Source organism: Alosa sapidissima, chromosome 10, assembly GCF_018492685.1.
Source record: "Alosa sapidissima isolate fAloSap1 chromosome 10, fAloSap1.pri, whole genome shotgun sequence".
Taxonomy (NCBI): domain Eukaryota; kingdom Metazoa; phylum Chordata; class Actinopteri; order Clupeiformes; family Clupeidae; genus Alosa; species Alosa sapidissima.
In genome coordinates, this window is record NC_055966.1 from 18,778,027 (window position 1) to 18,788,254 (window position 10,228).

Genomic DNA, 10,228 nt, shown 5'->3' on the forward strand with positions numbered 1-10,228 from the left:
TAGAATGTCCAGGTTCATTTCCGTATACAGTATGCTTCATGTATCTAAATGACCAATGAAAAGTTGTGAAATCATGTAATCGGATTTCCAAGTATATCCATTTGGTGTCAAAGCTGTCAATCACGCTGCGTATCTCCCACCCTTTGGAGGCATCTCGCCGGTCTCGTGAAGAAGTTTCATCTTAAGCGTCTCTGGAAGCATTGGATAGCCGAATAACACTGTGAGGTAAAGTATCAGCAAAGTTTGTTTTTGACAAATGTTCTCAACTTAATTATATATTCGCAATATATTCACAACTGTTATTTACCAGTAAATGGTCTAGACGAAGTAATTGTCAACGAATATTTTTTATTGTTAACCTGACGCACGTACAGTATGATATAGAGCTGCACAGTCCCGCCCACAGCCAAAATGCGGTTAGGTGCCGGATGTAAGATTCCCATTCATTTGTCCCATTGACGTTTGGAAAAATCCGTATCTAAAGAGTTTTACAGCATGTCTTAGGCTAACCAGCTACGGCATAACTCATAAGCATACAATATATCATTTCGAGTGAAAAAACGAAGAGAAAATCCAAAAAAAGTCAAAGGTACAAGACTGTGTACATATTTTCATTTCCGAGCGAAGGAACTACTCATCCCATAAACCACCGCGCCTCACTGAATAATATAGGCAAAATCGGCGCGATTTATTTTGCCATTTCCAACCGGCGACCGCGCGCGAACCCTTTCCTCCAAACAGTGATTTTTATATAGTGAATGTGCAGTTAATAGCAGTTATTTCAGGAGTAATCGTGTAAATAATAGTGTTTTGATATTGAATTTTATATTTATCATCGTGTATTTTATATCGTGTGTGTGTGAAAGCGGTTAACGTGGCAGTGCTTCGTAACGTTACCTGACTCATCCTGTGCTGTCATCACTGCTCAGTCGGGCTGATTCGGACTCACTAAAACATAATATATTTCATCCCTGTGTTGCAGTATGTAGGCTAATGTTAGCTGCATTATGCAATGACATACAATGTCGGAAATGCTAAAGGTTAGCCTGTCGGCTACCTGAAAAGTTTGAGTGTTTAAACTAACATTTACAGTGGTCTATTTGATAGTGTATTGGCCCTGACTAAGTTCGTGTGATGTATAAACCCCAATCCTTGTTGATACAAGTACCAATATTCGTCAAGAAAGTTTTTAATCACATTAAGATTTTCGCCATAGGCAGTAAAAGACTCCGCCATCTTTGGCAATATTTTTCGCTGAGAAAGTTTCAAACTATGACCATAACGGCCTTTCCACCAATCAGAGGCATCACTGTGGGATTTTGGGATAGTTCAGGATTGTGGGTAATGAAGTACTTATCCAAGAGATCGCGAATAAAAGGCATTCATCTCAAAACAAGGTTAGTTCCCCATGAACTCTTGGTGTCTATAGGAGCATATACAATCGCTTAGTACAGCCGTAGCTGGTTTTAAGTCTACCACGTGCAGTTAAGTTTTTATGGCTTATACCGCAATTGTCAATGGAGAAATTGCATTGATTTTTTACATCCGGCATCGGCTGTGGGCGGGACTGTGCAGCTCTATTGTTAGTACCAAAGATTGCATATGGCAGAGCAAGATCGTTTGTCGTAGTTCATGTCTATGGGTGCGAAATGGGGATTGAGTCCTGTCTGCATAAAGAGGCGTGTCGTTGACGTATTGATGAGTGTACGTAGCAACCGGCAAACAGTAGCAGAATAAATAACAGAATAAATAAATTACACACCTGATAAGGTCAATTTTCTCCAGACTGGAATGCTCAAAAATGCTACAAATGTACCTTAAATGGCCAGAAAGAGGATCATGAAAACATGTCCAAAATTCACATTTCTAACTATAGAACCAAGACCTTAGCATATGTGATGAAAGTCTGAGCTGCCTCTGCACTGCATAAAGGGGGCTTTTGACCCCCCCCCCCCCCTGTGCGATCTGGGTTCCCGGAAGTGGCTCCTGATTAAATATCTTCCTCCGCCATATATCGGAACACCACACATATTACCAACCGTCCCGTATTTCCAACCTCTTATGTGTATGTGTCACTTAATATTAATTTCTATACAAACCAAGATGGCGGATTCCTAAAGAAACGCAAGCACCCATACCATAAATGTATCTAAATTAGCTATTTACCAAAAATTACATTTTACCGTGATTCAAAAAGCTGTAAACAGTCTTGTAAGGCTGCGTGTACAAATCCGCCTGGAGCTCCAGTGGAATTTTGAATTGCGACGAGAATTCTCGGGCTAACCACTGATGTGCCGTGAGAAAGGTTGGGAATAGGCACCCACCAGCCCAACACTACAGTACATTCCGAGCGTGGTAAACAAAATCGGATATTTCAGGCAGTAAAAGCCCCGGTAAGAACCAAACTAGATTTTGTTCAAATCTACGGCCACTGAAAAATGTAAGGTTCATTTATATGTTAATTTGAAGTATTAAAAAACATTGTTTTAGAATTTTTGAATGAAATGGCTGGTAATTAGCACGTTTACGATACAATCTTTGTTAGTACTTTTGGCACTGTGGGCAGGTGCCAAGTACTGATGGAAAAGGAAATCAACACCTTTATAAAGCTTGTCTGCAGATGGAAGCATGAAGTGCTCTAAAATCTCCTGGTAGACAGCTGCATTGATTCTGGACTTGATAAAGCACAGTGGACCAACACCAGCAGATGGCATGGCACCCCAAATCATCACTGACTGTGGAAACTTCAAGCAAATTGGATTCTGTGCCCACTGTTCCTCCACACTCTTGGATACTTGATTGGACCTTGATTTCCAAATGAAATGCAACATCTATTTTCATCTGAAAAAAACACTTTGGGCCACTGTGCAACGGTCCAGTTCATTTTCTGTTTAACCCAGTTAAGACAGTTCTAACATCTCTGGTTCAGGAGTGGCTTGACACTAGGAATGTGACAGTTGTAGCCCATTTTCTGGACACGTCTGTGCATAGTGGTTCTTGATGCATCCAGCCTCAGTCGACTGCTTGTGAAGTTCCCCCAAGTTGTTGAATCAGCTTTGCTTGACAATCCACTCAAAATTGTGGTCATCGCTGTTGCTTGTGCACCTCCTACCACAATTTTCACTTCCAGTCAAGTCTCCATGACTATGCTTTGATACAGCACTCTGTGAACAGCCTACCCTTTCAGCAATGACTTTCTGCGGCTTACCCCACATGTGGAGGGTGCCAATGAGTGTCTCCTGGACAAATGTCAAGTCAGCAGTCTTTCCCATGATTGTGGTTATGTTTACTGAACCAGACTGAGAGATTAAAGGCTCAGGAAACTGACATTTCTGTATTATAAATGGGTAAGGCTATGTGCACCCTCGGTAGAATTAGCAGTGTATGCTATTCGTACCCTGGTGCAATTAGAAGTGAATTCTATTCGTACCCCGGTGCACACAGCAATGTGTCCTATTAGTACCCAGTCTGGTACAAATATCAATGTATGCTATTCGTACCTCGGTGCACACAGCAATGTGTTCTAGTAATACCCCGTCTGGTACAAATATCAGTGTATGCTATTTGCACCCCTGTGATTTATTCTGGCATATTGATCACACAAAATAATAATAAAAAAAAAAAACATGCAACATGTTTTTTTGTTGCTACATAACAGGGTGTGAATAGCTCAGCTGTGTAATAGACACTCTAGAGTAAGGTATGTTGTTTGCATCAATGTATAGTTAGAAGTGGATGCTATTCGTACCCTGGTGTATACAGTAGTACTGTATGCTATTTACACCCTGGTGCATGAACTAGCTAATTGTTGCAATCAAAACTTCCGTTTGTGAACCGATTTCTTGTTCAAATTGCGTGCCTTCTCTCCAGAGACGTTGGTACACATGCACACTCACTCTGCCAAAATGCATCACACGGGAATCAAACCATGGTCTCCCACATGTTAACCCATGTCTGTGACCACTACGCTATCTTCTTCCACAAGTAGATAGTGTTTGCAGGTAAACTTATAGTTTATAGGCCTGAACGTCAGATTCACGAAATTTCCAAACTGACGGTTGTATGTGTTCACTGAACCAAGATTATGAAAATAAAACACAACTTTTCTATCTAAAACTTAATCTGAACAGATATTAGTGCCGAAACCTTTCAGAATTCTTCACTTTCTGCTGATGAAAAAATGAATGTCCGCCATGTAGGAGGCTAACAGCTTTAGTATTTCTGATTTCATACTTGACCATAGAGCTGAATAACTGAGATATCAAATTTAATTTTATTGAGTTATTGTTATTGAGTTATTGAAATCAATTTTAGTTTTATTGAAATTAACACATTGCAAAGGCTACAATCAATAGTGCAGCTCGCGATTCTGATCTATTGGTTAATTATGTCACTTATATGGTTTTTAAAATCATGTTGCCTTCCGAGTGTGAGAGACAGTCAATACTCACTAATTTAGAAGTGCTGTGCTCCTTGTATATTAGGCATGCTCACCAATCAGAAGACCTTTTGAAGCAATTTTTCCATTGTCATTCTTGGATTAATAGATAGAGAGATTAATATGTCAATCTTGTCTTAATTGATAATGTTTCCTCACATTTAAGTGTATTGAATGAATGCTGAACTGAAGTCTCAAGGTTCTCAACAGGTTCTCAAATGACTCCTCACCTGCAATTACTGTAGAGGTCAAGCATATCCTAGACACTTTCAATTTGGAATGTAAGGGTGCATGAAGGTGCTGACACAATTTATCATCTTACACATACAGTACATTAACTGTGATGGGCTATATGTTTAACAATCTGGTGCATTTTGAATTTAGAATTGAGAGAATTTAGCCAGCAAAGAAGAGTGATAGAAAGCAACACCAACTTCATCATCATTGTTCAGACAGGACACAGAAAGAAAGAATCTGAATAAAGATACTCTTTTTGCTGTGGGTGGAAAATTGTTGATGTCAAACGATTTCCCCGTAATTATGTGGGAATGCTAGATAAACTTGATAAAAAAGCACAATGAGAAAAATGTTTGGTACAGCATGCGATGGACCACAGCCCTCTCAGACAATCACTGTCAGGACAAAGGCAGACATGCAATCCACACTCGGCCCACTCACAAAGTAGCTCCGTGCACTTTAATGCAGACCAGATTTAGAAACGATTCCCTCCCAACTGGCCTTTCCTTGAGCTTTGTTCAAATAGTAAAATTTATCTCTCTCACACACACACACACATAGTACATACAAACTGGCAAGGCAAGTTTATTATACAGTACAGTGATAATCATTAAGACTGCTGTGTAATTCCAGACAGGGTCGGCGCCAAAGAGCAACGGGTGGGGTGGGGGGAGGGCTATGAACACTGACAGGGGGGGCACCTCACCTCACTTTTATTAGTTATTTTTCCAAAATTCCCATATAATAAAGAGCATCCTTCGAACCTTTTGGATAGCTGAAACAATATGATCATGGGGGGAAATAGTGCAATAACAGCGGTCATAGCTGTTAGCGTTGAATAGACTAACACACAACATTTAGAATAATAGAATTTTAATAGAATAGCGTTACATAGGCTACAATACAAGTAAAAAGACTATAACAGACTCACCACTAGCAAGCCTAGGCTACACTAGGCTTCACTGTGTCTTTCCATTAATTTCGAAATGTTCCTATAAGATCCTGTTCAAAAGCAAAATTGTACTGATAATATCGCAACATTGCACGTAGGCTATGTGATCGCTCAAAATGTTATTTAAAGTGCAGAACAAATTCTCAACACATTTACGAAGTGGCTAGGTAGATGCACCAACTGTGATGGAAAGTTTAAGAGCGCACACTCGGCATGGCTCTAAGTATTTTGTGCTGCTCTGACAGTCCACTTTTATTGACTGTTAGTCTACTGTTTTTGAGTTTGGAGATGTACTGGAGATGGAGATGTTTTGCAGCAACAGGCTACAAATGCCGACTCCACAACTCGCATTTCCCAGCCGGGTCCATGATAGGCTTTTTGTCACTGCATCCAAAAATGTCTCCCTCTAGATAAAGCGGGTTAAGACCTGTGGGTAAGACCCGTGCAGTGTTGCGCTCACTAAAGGGCGATTCCATCTCCCCTTAAAGTAGCCTACATGATTCAAAGGCCTACGTCACCGTTGCTCGAGTTTATCATTAGCACTGGGCAATATTGGAAAATATAGGAAATGCGACGTGTCAGTTTGGCCCTTCATTTACGGTTTCTGGCATTTAGATTAACAGCTCATGCATTCAGCTTGGGTGCTTGGGTTATCCTGCGGTCAGAAACGCAAAAACCTTGTATTTTCCATTATCTTCCCAGATCTATCTTTCTTATGCAGCAGTCTAAAAACCATACTGGTCGAGATTTATGCTCATTTGTCGTTGCAGGAGTGGTGATAAATGTATCAGTGGCACTCACTGCACGGTGTCTGAGTGTGCAGAATCCCTCTTCATCGCGCAGTTTGCATCGCGCAGTTTGCGCACAATCAACAGTAGCATAGTTGACACACGTGTCAGTCCGTGTCATGTTTAATTGTGAGTAGGCTAAGTGTTCAACATCAGTGTTCAATATGGATTTAATTTCAATCATAGGCATAATAATATTAAACTTTTTTATGTGGCCCCCTAAGGCCCGCCCCTGACGCCGACGCTTCCAGAATGTAAATCTCTACGAATGAGGATGGGAGGCACCATGCTTAGTCCTTCGTAATGGATGTGCACGACATTCAATGTAAACATATACTTTTACTATTATCACTGTCATCACACAAAATGCCATAACTATCAACAATGGACTCAGTGACGTAACGTTCTATCTGAATTTCACCACAGTAATCCAAACAAAGGAGGGATGATATGATAATATCCTGCGGTGAGCATGTGCCATGCTGTGGCGTTTGCTCATATATTCACCGACTTCAGAAGGAATATTATGGGCTGTCTGGGTCAACCCTTGGTGCAGAACACTGGCAACCGATGGTGTTATAGGGATGTAATAGGGGTGTAATATTTCATAGGAGTCTGGATCAGATTTAGTGTAAATTATGGCAGCATTTACCTCTGTGAAGACACTAAGAAAAAATGTTGGTGAGGCTTTACTTGAAGACTTGCAAACCATGTAATAAACATGGTTGCTGCATGCGTGATACATGACCATAATGATTAACAGTGTCCAAGGACAAGAGTGATAAACAAGATCAATGTTAGGATATTTAGCACTTGCACTTCACAACACCTGACACCAAGGGGCATAAATATCAACTGCCACTTGTGTTTCACAGTATCTGACTCCAAAGGGCATTAGTTGCTTTAGTATTGCTTTAGTATCCTGCACCAGGTCACAAGATGTTCTCCGCAGATGCTGGAGTGTGGGTGCAGGAGTCAGGACCCGAGCGGCAGGTAGCTCAGGGAAGGTTCTGGCTCACCTCTGTCTTGGGTGTTGTCCAGGCTCGCAGAAGGTTTGTGTTGGCTGGTGTAGGTCATGACTGCGGCTACAGAAGTGCTAATATCCAGCAGATAATACCGTCTGTCTCCAGCCTCTCCAGCACACACACATAGCCTGGGCATGCAGCGAGGTGAAACGAGATGACCTTAGAATCGCACACACATGAATACACACACATACACACGCACGCACGCAAACACAAACATACACACACACAACACACGCATGCACAAACATACACACAGACAGGCACGCACATACACACACAGAAAGGGAGAGAAAGGCTGGGACCTGAATTTATGGGGGGAAGTGCAGCAAGACTTGGCGGTACCAAACGCAGCGCACATGCCGGCCCGGTTAGAAAACACCGTCTGCCGGCACCATCCATCCATCATGGGGAGGGATGGGGGACGCACACTCTTAATTTACTGGTGCTGGGGCCCACAGAACAGGGCTTGTTGGGCTTGGCCAGAGATGACATTGCTGAACTGGGTCAGGGCTGCCAATAACTAAGAGGCCATTTATTTTTTCGTTCTGCTAACTTTCGGTTAACACGCTCACAGGCTCGGCTGTGGGTGTGCTGGCTACATGTGGCGCGGGCAGCAGGAAAGACAAGGTGATGATGATACAGGTGGCCTTTGAGTCAGTGATCACAAAAATAGACTCTCAGTAAGCAGAAAAAATATATTTTTGAATTTAGTGTCTCCATATACTAAAAAACTGCACACATCACTTTCTTAAAAGAGTTAGGATTAGGGTTCATGTAAGCCCCTACTAATAAGAAAAACTCCTCCACAGCACCTAGCTAAGACTAAGGCAAAATAACAATACATTTGTTTTATTCCTTTTCCTCTGTAATAGTATGTAGATTGTATGGGACAGCACGGTGGCAACAGGTCTTTAGGACTGAATCTCTCAACAGCAGGTCTTCTTACACACATTCTTAAGGCTTCAGACTCAGTCACCCCAAGAAACAGCAGAAACAGTGTGCTCATGACCTGTCAATCCACCCTTTCCCCCTCCCATGGCGTGAAGCATATTCAACACAGAGATAGTCCATACCCCTCTCTCCTGGTGACATGGAGACATAAGAATGATTTGACCTGCACCCTCACTCCATGATAATCACCTTTATGAACCAGGCTCAGAAACAAATCTGAATCAGCCTTTGTCATGTTTTCTTTTGAAGATGTTCTGTACCTCCTCCCTGGTTTGGCTGTTGTTTTGCTGATTTATCAACCAGTGTTATATAATCTGGGGTTGGGATGAGATGGTGGTGGTAGTGGTGTGTGTTGGGGATGGGGGGGGGTGGAGCTGTCTGAGCTGAACTCCATGACCCCCCCCCCCCCTGCAACCACCCTGAAAGCTGCCCTGACATGATGAAACTGTTGTGAGAATGCGCATAGCTTATCCTGTCACACTGAGGGAGACTTGGATCACTACTCCAGTTCTGAGGCATGAAGAATGTCAAAGCATATGTTTTTTTCTCTTCTCTTCTCTTTTTTTTGCATTTTTGTGGATGTACAAGGCGTTCAAGCGAAGCGTGCCAAGTGAGATTGTTTATGGTGTTTTACATTACGTTCCCCGCCGTGCCAGTGAGCTTTACGTGGAGTTGGGGAGACCCGGAGGGGTGGCGGGTGGGGGGGTTTCTTAGGCCCATGCTTCGAGGTGGAACAACGGACACCTTTTTATTTCTCACTCTGCTCTCCTGGGGCGTCCCCTTCTGCCCGCAGTTATGCGTATCCCACTGTGGGAAAATGCAAACATAATTTACAACAGGATCTCTGACCATTAGCCACACTAAGAGGAGGTCTGCAACAGGGAAGAATCTCATCTCATATACATTCCCTCTCTCTGTCTGTCTGTGTCTATCTCACTCAGTCTCCCTGCCCATAAAATGTATACTAGGCATAGAGGAGACACATATTATAAAAGGGAAATATTGCGGTTGTTGCATGCGAGATTCTGTTTTAAACCTAAAGAAACCTTAGTCCTCAAGTAGCAGGAATCCGGGAATCAGAAACCCGGATATCTTGACCCAAGGTATGTAAGTCCAACAGAGGATTTCCGAAATGGAGAAATCACACCTTGGAAATGGACATGCTCTCTGTTGAAAAGATATTAAGCTGTGTTTACCTTGGAAAGCATGACAGGTACGTGGAGAGTGGGAGAAAATATTTAACAAATATTTAGCAGGGTTGTGCATGAAGTATCTCATATCTCCAAGCCCCTTCTGGTGCAACTGGATAGGAGTTGAGCTGAAATAAAAGGGACACTGAGGAAGGGCATTTGACTTGATGGACTTGAGTCTCTTTTTTTCCCCTATTAAATCACGATGTTTGTGCATACCAAGGAACATACATCTGGTCTAGAGAGCAAATGTGAGAAAAAGCAGACATCATCAGGAAGTGGAACTTAAATGTCCCGTTCATTTCAGACAGACCAGGAATAACAAGCCCCGATATAAATCTTGCTATTTGATCAGCTGGTAGCAGAAGTAAAGACAAACCGAGTGAAAGGGAGGGATCTTAAAATAAATCATCCATCCCAAAAAAAGACTAAGGAAAAAAAATAATGAAGGAGACGAGGAAGGCCGGCCAGTATTTTGGGCGCAAGTTGGTGTGGGATGAGAGGAAGATGTCCCTTTTTTCCTCCGGCGCATCGGCCACGGCTGCCAAGGTCATTAAAGTTAGCCAGAACAGCAGCAGCCGCGGTGGCGGCAGCAACCCGGTCACCTAGACGGCAACAGCACAGGGTAAACACAGCGCTGGGTG